The 10191-nt window shown below is 41.8% G+C and overlaps 1 pseudogene; it reads right to left on the bottom strand.

The window, feature by feature from the left end:
* Nucleotides 1-808: 808 nt before the first annotated feature.
* On the bottom strand, nucleotides 809-1772 carry LOC140478455 (trace amine-associated receptor 2-like; annotated as a pseudogene).
* Between the last annotated feature and the right edge of the window lie 8419 nt (nucleotides 1773-10191).

The following is a 10191-nucleotide window of genomic DNA, read 5'->3' as shown; positions in this document are numbered from 1 at the left end:
CTCACTGTCAATAACTCCACCGACTTTCGTATCATCTGCAAACTTGCTCACCCAACCTTCTAGCCCCTCCTCCAAGTCATTTATAAAAATGACAAACAGTTTTTTAAAAATTTTTTTGCCAACAAATTAAGTCCTTTTAATGCAGTAAAGAATCTTAAAAATATTTTAAAAGTACTCAAATTCAGGAGCCAAATTAAAGGAGATGTCAAACACTTGGACAGAGAGGAAAGAATTCAATAGACAGCATAAGCAGTTTTTTCTGAAATAAAAAGATCAGTTCCACACAACAATAATAAACTCGTTTCAAACATTTTCAAACCAAATCTATCAGACACTCCCTTGAGTATTTTGAACATACCATTACAATGTGACATAAGATGCAGTGTACTTTTAAAAATTGTGAGCAATATAAAATTGATTTAAGACAAATTAATATTTATTCTGAATGTACAATTTAAAGCTTTAAGCACATAATGCAAAGGGACCGAAACAATGATCACAGTTATTTCACTAAATGGATGAAAGTTTAACAGAAAGGAAACTATAGTTATAACTAATGCTCTTTTTCTTGCAATATGACCCATATTTATAGAAGAAACATCACCAAATATTTTGAACAACATTGGTGTTATTGCTTTGCTCCTTAAAACCACCTACAGCACTGGGGCACTTTCACCAATATCAACACCCCATTGTTTCATAAAATACAATCTCAATAGATGAAAAAAAAGTTATTGTTTGCAGTCAAAACATATCGAACAGCTTTATGCAACAGTCATGTTGCTGCCCATGGATTTTGGTCGTTTGGCTAAATGGGGAGATAGTCTTCACGTGACAGTGTTGCAAGATGTGTATTCTGTCTGGTGCTGTCTGACAAGTTGTTATTTTGGCAATTGTTGGCCAAAACCTTACAGCCAATTACCATGTAGAAAGCTTGCCGGAAAGATTGATTGAAGAAAGCATAGAATAAAGGATTGAGAGTTGAATTAACATAACCCAACCATTAAAAAAACTTCAAGAAGAACATGGTGTGCTGGGTATCCAAGCAAAGGGTTAATTATATTCATAATAAAGAATGGAAACCAGCAGATCAGGAAACATCCCATGATGATGCCAAGAGTTTCAGCTGATTTCTTTTCTTTCTCCATGGAAGAATTTTGGAACCTCGTCAAAGTGCTTCTTCCCTGTATCCCATTTTCAATGCTATATATGTCTTGGAGCCTTGCTACTTGGAAAATTTTTCCATATGCCACGAGCATCACGAACATGGGATAGTAGAAGGCGATAACTGAAGCAGAGACAGCATAAGGAATATTGACCATAAACACACAACTGTGTGGATCGAGGGGTTGTAGAATGGCCTCCAAACCCTCAAATGGTCATCTAGGAACAAGAACACATACGACACCATAGCAGGAACAAACCAACAAATCAGAAGAAGGATGGTCACTCTTTTTCTGAGACATCCTGACCGGGTATTTCAGTGGGTAACACACGGCATAGAATCGATCGAAGGCAATGCAGCTGGCGTTCATGATGGAAGAGGTGTACAGTATTACATCCATGTTCGTGTGGATTTGGCAAAATGTTTTTCCAAAATACCATCCAAAGACCAGTTTGGTCATACTGAAAGGCATCACACTAATGCCAACGAGGAAATCTGCAACCGCCAGGGAGACTATAAAAGCGTTAGTTGGAGTCCGCAGTTTGGTGAAGTAGGCGATTGAAGCAATTACCAAAAGGTTTCCAAAGATAGTTCCAGCTATGATCATGGTGAGAATACTGAAGACATCAATCTGATTTATGACTTGCCATGTTGCAGTTGATTCTTTTCCCTCCAATCACTGCCCACATCCAAATTATTGATAGGTTCGAAATAGTTGTTGATCTTGCACTGATATCTAAGGCACTCCACCAAGTTAAAGTTCACTGCACTGAACTGAAAACAAACATGAATCCCTACTGTCTGTTCCCTGAGAGTTACCCAGGGTTCCCTGTTCCTGTGTAGCAGCCGAGGTTGGACGGCCTCTTCCTGTGCTGTATAATGTACTCAAATGGCTGAATGACTTTATCATCTTATTTTGTAAACCCTTAGAGGGGCAGAAAGGACTCCTCGTGCCTCATTGCTGACCGGCGGAATGGGATCTTCCTCTCCTTCTGTAAAAGCAACGAGGTTTGAGTGAGAGAACAAGACATGGGTTAGGAGCAGCAGGTTGCCTTTCATCCCCACGCGTCTGCTGCTCCATTCAGAATGCTAATTGTTGATGTGATTGCAACTATACATCCCTTTCCTGTCTGTTCCCAAAAAAAATATAGATTCCTTTGTTCACCAATGATCTATGAAACTCAACCTTGAATGTTTTCAGTAACCCACTCTTCACTGCTACCTGGGCATGGGAACACTACAGATCACACAACCCTAAAGAGAAAGGAACATCCCTGTGTCAGTCGGAAATGGGAATGCCCTTATTCTGAAAATGTGTCCCCCTCTATCCAATCACCACACATTTGACACAAGGACTCGACAATTAGAAACAGATATAGACCATTCAACCCATCAAAACTGTCCAGAATCCCTATAACACTCGACAATCAAATACTTAATAAATTTAGCCTCAATAGAAGTTAGATTAATTCCAGATAGCATAAGCTCATAATAGTTTAGGAAATTAGAACATTGAACAGTACAGCACAGTGCAGCCCTTCAGCCTTCAATGTTGTGCCAACCTTTCTATCCTTGTCTAAGATTAAACTGAACTTCATGCCCTTCCTTGTATTATCATTTATTTGTCTATTCAAGAGTTGCTGGAATATCCCTAATGTATCTGATTCTACTAGCATCGCTGGCAGTGCATTCCACACACCTATCACTACCTGTGTAAATAACCTGCATCTGACATCTCCCCGAAGCCTTCCTCCAATCACTTTAAAATTATGCTCCCAGCGTGATAGCCATTTCCATCCTGGGAAAAAGTCTCTGGTTGTCCACTCTATCTATGCCTCATCATCTTGCACAACTCTATTAATTTCGCTCTCATTCTTCTTCACTCCAATGAGAAAAGCCTAACTCCCTCCGAAATTCTTAATAAGACATGCCCTCCAGCGCCGGCAACATCCTAGTCAATTCTGTCTGCACCTTCGCGAAAGCTTCCAATTTCTTCCCGTAATGGGCCAACCAGAACTCAACACAATACTTCATGTGTGGTCTAACCAAGGCTTTATAGAGCTACAGCATATGCTCGTGGCTCTTAAACTCAATCTTCCTGTTAATGAAAACAAACTCATTATACTCCTCTTAACACCCCTATCAACTTGAGTGGCAACTTGGTGATACCTATGGACGTGGGCCCTGAGATCCGTCTGTTCCTCCAACGGCCAAAAATGCTACCTTTGACTCTGTAATCTGCATTTGAATACGACCTTCCAAAATGAATCACTTCAGAAAATAAGAAATTAGAGCAGAATGAATCCATTTAGCCGATCGGATCTGCTGTGCCGTTTGTTCACGGGTGAAATGTTTCTCAGCTGCACTCTTTTGCATTCGCGAACTGATCAATTGATTCCCTTATTGATGAAAAACGTATTTATCTCTCTCTTCAAAATACTATTTTTTCTGTGTGCGGGAGTGTGCACATGTTAGTGTGTAAGTGTTTATATCTGTATCTATATGTGTTGTGTATTTAATGTGTCTATAGATGTTTGTGTGTATCTTTGTCGTCATCTCTGTGAAATGTGGCCTTTGTGGTTTTTGTGGTAAATCCACTGAAACTGAGATCAACAGCCATCCCCCTTCCCCCATCTCTATTGTCTGTCAATGTTAAGTGTAGAGTCATACGTTGTCACCTTCTGCTGGCCTCACCATGCCACTGCACATGTGTCAGATGTTTTTTATCTCTCTCTCAGAGGACATCAAGTCCTATGAATCTCTCACATTGCGTAGCTGTTTGGGTTTTCAAATAACGCCTTTTGAAGCACAGATCAGTTTCCTGTGATACCTAAAGATGTTTTCCCTGAGATAGTACCACCCTCATTGTGTCAATTTCAGGACTTTTCAATCCTTTCTCACTTATCATTTGTAGGAGTGAATTACAAAAAATTTCAAGTTACAGAACGTGCAATATACGCATTATATCACCTTACAAATGGTTTGGTCGACCTTGATTGGATGCAGATGCAGTGGAAATACTCTTTATTGTGTACAGTCTGTGACACGAATAATCTTCAAAGATGAATCACTTCCACGTTGTAGAAGGAGCATAGACATTACTCTACATGAGCATTCTCCACTCTTCGGGTCCTCAGTTCAATTACGATTCTCCCTATACCTGCCTATATGTGTGTGTGCGGGTGTGTGTGGTGACGTGCTGTCAGTTCGGATGGTGTTGTGACCTGCTTCCCTCCCAGACTGAAACTCTGATGTGAGATAGTGATGTCTGCAGATGTATGAGATCAGAGACCAGAGTGTGGTGCTGGAAAAGCACAGCAGGTCAGAGAGCCTCCGAGGAGTAGGAAAATCAATGTTTTGGGCTGGGACACTTCATCAGGAATGTCGTCGATGTAGTAGAGTGTGAAGGCCAGCAGAGGGGGCATTACTTCATTTTAAACACCACAGAGGCTGACAGATCCGCTATGCACACGGATACACACAGAGACACGCAGGTACACACAGAGACGAATACAAACACTCAAAGACACGCATAAATGAATACAGATACACAGACGCACACACACAGAAACTGATGCAGTCACACTAATACTAATACAGACACACAGTCACATACCGATACATTAATGCGCATGCACAGACAGATGCACAGTCATCAATACAGACATACTATACACACAGTGACACACTAATGTTTATACATACATGGAGAATCTGCCAGTATTTACTTTTCTGCGTAGTGACTTTCTCAATATTTCACTTGCTCTGTGTGATGTGTGTCAATATTTCTATTTCACTGCAGGAAATCCTCTGCACCCTCTCTACAGCTTTCACATCTTTTCTATGACAAGGAGACCAGAACTGAACACGATGTTCCACGTGTGGTGTTACATCATGGCAATGAACCCTTCCGCTAATTAAACCAAACAGCCAGAAAAGCTCAACTCGTCTCGTAAGCTGTTAAAGTACGATTGACAAATTCCAAATTTCACTCTTTAAGGATAAATAACATCAATTTGTTCCTTAACTCTAAAAGTGAACATAGAAAAACAACTATTCACAACTCTAAGGGTCTCTTTCTCTGAACTGATTGGTATCTGCCTCCAACTTTATAACAACATAATGTTCCAATAAGAAAAGCCCGTATTAAATTACATCAACTTAATTTCAAAACCACATAGCATCTGTTATCTCCAGTGCCCTCCTTTTCTTTCAGCTGAAGATCTCAAGGTTTGTCTTCTGAATTTTAATGCACGGATGTTTCATACAAAAACGGTATCTTTGAAAGAAAGAGTTTTGCATGGCACTCTCTCTCGAGATGGCAGTTACTCTCAGTCTATCTCTCGAACTGCCTGCCTCATTTATCCCCCTCAACATTGGATCATCTCATTGGTTGGATGTTGGCAAAACAATAAATACAAAATCGACTGACTTTAGTTAACGGGGCATAATTTAAACTGAATGGTTAAATTCGATTTGTTGTCAAATCAGCAACCAAAACTCAAGGTATCTCTTTCACAGCATGCTTTATATTTTCCATCCTACTCTGAGACTGCTAGCTAGTCATATGGCAGGTGCTTGCAAACTCTCAGTGCAGAAAAACATTCACTCTCGCTTAAAATGTACTAAACACACCTTCAACTTCATAACAGTGATTTAATCCGGGTTTTATAGAGCTGTAGCATAACCTCACTTCTCTGAAACTCCGTTCCCCAGCTTGTGAAAGCCAACACAATATACACTTTCTTAACAACCACCTCAACCTGGGTCAAGATTAGGATGGTGTTGCAAAAGCAGAGCAGGTCAGGCAACATCCGATGAGCAGGAAAATCGATGTTTCAGGCAGTAGCCCTTCATCATACGCTACTTGGATTCTGCCTGACTTGCAGTACTTTTCCAGCACCACTCTAATCTTGACTCTGATCTACAGCATCTGCAGTCCTCGCTGTTGCTGATTTGACATCAACCTGGGTGGCAACTTTGAGGGATTTCTGGGCATGGACCTCAAGATCCCTCTGTTCGTCCACACTGCCTTTAACCCAATATTCTACATTCAAATTCGACCTTCCAAAGTGAATGACTTCACCCTTTTTCAGACTTAACTCGATCTGCGACTCATCAGCTCAGTTGTGAATCCCGTGAATGTTTTGTTGCAACCTATAAAATACCTCAACTTTATCCAGAACTCCACCAACATTTGTGTCATCGGCAAACGTGCTAACCCACCGTTCCACTTCCTCATCCAAGCCATTTATAAAAATCGCAAAGAGCAAAGGCCTTAAACCAATCCTGCGGGACACCAGTGATCACAGAACTCCAGACTGAATGATTTACATCAACTACCACCCTCTGTCTTCTGTGGTCCAGAACTTCTGTACCCAGACAGCCATATTTCCCTGCATCCCATGACTGCTTAATATCGGAATGTGCCTTCAGTCCATAAATTTATCAAACGCCTTGCTTTAATCCATATACATCACATCCATCGATCTACATTCATAAATGTGTTTTGTCACAATCTCAAATGATTCAATAAGATTCGTGAGGCATGACCTGCCCCTCACAAAGGCATATTGACTTTCTCGATCAAATGATGTTTTTTCAAAGTATTCGTAAATCATGTCTTTCAGAATCCTCTCCAATACTTTGCCCACCACTGTCGTAAGACTGATTGCTCTATAATTCCCAGGATTATCCCTATTCAATTTCTTGAACAAGGGAATAACATTTACCAACCTCCTTTCATCTGGCATGACTCCAGTGGACTGTTAGGATGCAAAGGTCATTGTCATACCTGCAGCAATCAGTTCCCTCGCTTCCTGGAGCATCCTTGCTGACATTCCTTCTGGCCAAGGAGATTTATCTATTGTTGTGTTTCTCAAATTTTTCATCACATCTTCCCGTTCTAGCATATCAGCCTGTTTCACGCTGTCTCCATAGACTTCAATGCACCTTTCAGTAGTGAATACTGAAGCTCAGCATTCATTAAGGACTTCCCCTACCTCTTCCCACTCATGATGCAAATTCCCTCCACAATCTGTGATGAGCCCTACCCTCACTCTGGCCGCCCTCTTATTCCTGACATAAGTGTAGAATGTCTTAGATTTTACCTTAGTCCTACACACCAAGGTTTTTTCATGCCCACTCCTTCCTCTCATGAGTTCATTCTTCAGTTCCTTCCTGGATAACTTGTAACCTTCTGGACCCCTGTCTGATCCTTGCCTCCTCAACTTTATGTAAACGTCCTCCTACCTTTTGACTAAATATTCTACATCTCTTGGCACAATGTAAGTATGAAGCTGTAAATGGATGGGGGCTGTATATCCTGTCACTTCCAGCATGGGCTGCAAGTTTCCCCACGCTGGGCAGTGATCTAATACAATGTTTACTGAACAATGTATTGGGGTGGTGGACACAGCACTAACTGATCCAGCTTTACAGAGCAATTCACTGTTATACACTGCACATCTCCCCATGGACTGGTGTGGTCTGCACTGTCGAGACAGAGTACTGGTTTGTATTGAGCAGGACGCTAGCTTGCACTCTGCTCCATGTTAAACAGATATCTCATTTGGATTATGGTGGATTGGGCATCTGACATAACTGACCATTTGAGCTGATCTCTCAGCATATTTATTTTATGTTTTTATTCTTGCTATTGGACCCCCCCCCCCCCCCCCGCCCCCATTACAGCATGAATATCCGACCTTCTGTACCTTAACCTTGCAGTTGATGCTCATATCTCTGGATTCCTGGGAACATTAATATCAAGCTCAGAAATAATGTGCTAGATGTATGGCTTGAGCTCTCATTTATGTTCCGGCTGTGGGTCCCAATTGGCTCTTTAGTGTATCGATAGCTGGCATTGTGTAGCCGTGTTTGTTCAGAATTCTTCCTCCCATCGGCATCTGGGATACCAGACACAATGCTAATGGTTACACAAAGGGCCTGACCAAAATAGCCAATAAACCAATGTCTCCATGGTTCAAAAAGGGCTGCCACATCCTATCAAAAAGTTCCATTTTCTGGTGCACCATTACTGTGAGGAGGTTCAGGAGTATGTGCTCCTTAACTAACCTGCATCACTCCGAGAAATCCGGGGGAGTTTCCGACACCCACCTCATCAGAATGTTCTTCCTCGCACAAAATGAACGAATGCTAAACAATCTCTTCCCAAAGATGGGTGATTCGGCGAACCCAAGAGGAGGGACGTCAGTTCTACCTTGACCACGGTTCACAAGAACCCTTCCAAAACACTCACTATAGCGCCCCAATACCTACAAAGTTTGTGGCATGACCACAAGCAATGAGTAAGAGTACCAACATCTGTTTTACATTTGGGCACACTGGGGAAATCCTGTCTTAAGTTTAGCAAGCCACTCCGATGCCAAGTAAACCTGTGGAGTATATTCAGTTGCATAACTCACGTCCTATTGCAAATCGAAATCTTCCGGACAGTCTCCCAAATATCTGCCCACTCCTCTGGTGAAGATGTCTACTCCCAATTGCTGAACACAAATTCCGCACAACTGCTCGATGCTCTTTGAGACACGACCTTCTATTAAATGCTAGAGGGTGCTGGCCGGGAGAGTGCCAAGGACTGAAACACTTAGTGTACTCTTTTTCAGTATAAAATCCCTAATCTCTAAGTAACGAAAGAGGTCCCTCCTAGATAGCTCATATTTCTGGATCAGCTGCTCGAAAGACATCATTCCCTCCCCGTCAAATAAGTTTCCCAAACATAAAACTCCAATGGACTCCCAGAGCCAAAATCCAAAATCCATCAATCCTACAATGGGAATAAAATTGGCAGTGCTTTTATTTGTAAACTGCCCTCACTTTGTTGCATCATTCTCCATGCTTTAACTGTGTTAAGGACAAGTGGATTTCTGCAATGGTCTATAAAAGTCCTCATCTTGTCCATGAGCAACAGATTAATGAGGGGACATTTTGCCTGCGAGGCATCGACGTCTAGCCAAACTGACCGTGGGTCTTGGCAAGCCCAATCAGCGACATAGGCTAGGAGGGAACTCAATTGGCATTTGTTAAAGTGTGTAAGATCCACATCCCTCAGCTCCCATAGTAACTGCAATTCGGTGAGCTTCACAAGAGGCCGCCTGTGATGCCAAATACAAGATCCAAGCCTCCTGTAAAGCTCCGTATAGGCCTCCTGGGCAGCATCAAAAGTTACATTTACATGGGATATAATAAACAAGGAAGTACATTCATTTTGACCGGAGCTGTTCTACCCAATCATGGTATCGGAAGATCCTCCCAGCACTGGCGGTCCTGTTTTGTGTTCTTGAGAAGCTGCAGGAAGTTAGCTTTATCAAATTGATTGAAGGCCAGGGTGTTAAAAAAGCCTAAATACAGTAAATCTCCATCTGACCATCTGAATGGGAATCAGATTCTACTTCCAAGATCGGGTACTCTAATAGGACCCCCGACAGGAATGGTCTCCGATTTCATAATATTGATTTTATATCCCGAGAAAGATCCAAATATACTAATCAGTTGGCACAGATATAATCGAATAATAGAGAAAGAGAAGAACGTCATCTGCATAAAGTGTGATCTTACGCCATCCTGATCCTACCTCCAGAGCAGTAATATTGTTGTCCCTCCGGATGGGCTCAATCACCAAAGTAAATAATAACAGTTAAAGGGGACACCATTGATGGCTGCCTCCGCCATTGCTAAAATTGTCAGACCTTATACCATGAGTGAGATCCGCTGCTTTGTAATTATATATCACTGTCACCCACCTGGCAAAGGCCCCTCCAAGGACAAACCATTTCAGGACATAAAAGAGGTACGACCACTCCACCCAGTCAAATGTTTTCTCTGCATTCACTGTCATGCCTGGAATCGACCCTTGCTGGCACACATGAACCATATTAACACTACCCTATTATTATTAGACGACCTGTGACCCCCAATAAAACCTGTCTGCTCCTTTTTTACAATGAAGGGCAAGACCTTCTCCAGCTTCAACGCCAGCATTTTCACCAAAATAATAAAGATAT

This window comes from Chiloscyllium punctatum, chromosome 6 (assembly GCF_047496795.1).
Source record: "Chiloscyllium punctatum isolate Juve2018m chromosome 6, sChiPun1.3, whole genome shotgun sequence".
Taxonomy (NCBI): domain Eukaryota; kingdom Metazoa; phylum Chordata; class Chondrichthyes; order Orectolobiformes; family Hemiscylliidae; genus Chiloscyllium; species Chiloscyllium punctatum.
This window is presented reverse-complemented; position numbering and strand designations above follow the sequence as displayed.